Here is a 484-nt window from a genome sequence, read left to right as displayed (position 1 = left end):
CATCTCTGCACCCAAAACTTTTGGGGTGTTTCAGCACCCAGGGCCCTTGCAGCATCTTGCACCCGAAACTTTTGGGGTGTCTTGGCACCCAGGACCTTTGGAGCATCTCCGCACCCAAAACTTTTGGGGTATCACTGCACCCAGGGCCTTTGAAGCATCTCTGCACCCAAAACTTTTGGGGTGTCTCACACCCTGGGCTCTGGAGCATCTCGCCCCCAGGCTGAGCTGCAGGGGTGTCCCCCCCAGGTGCTGCACGTGAGAGGGGTCTCCGAGCCCCACAACTGAGAAGACCCCGACCCATCTGCTCCCCAAGACTGGCAGACCATCCCACACCACCACCTCCCCGTGCCTCCCACCACCCCGTTAATCCCCCTCCTGTGGGGCCACAGCCCAGCGCTGGGGTGCCTGGGGTGCCGGGCGGGAGGCAAATTCCTACGGGACCGCTCCGAGCGGAGCCGCCGGAGAGACGGAGGGCGCCGGGGCC

This window comes from Fulmarus glacialis, unplaced genomic scaffold (assembly GCF_000690835.1).
Source record: "Fulmarus glacialis isolate BGI_N327 unplaced genomic scaffold, ASM69083v1 scaffold23214, whole genome shotgun sequence".
NCBI lineage: Eukaryota > Metazoa > Chordata > Aves > Procellariiformes > Procellariidae > Fulmarus > Fulmarus glacialis.
Note: the sequence above shows the minus strand (reverse complement) of the source record.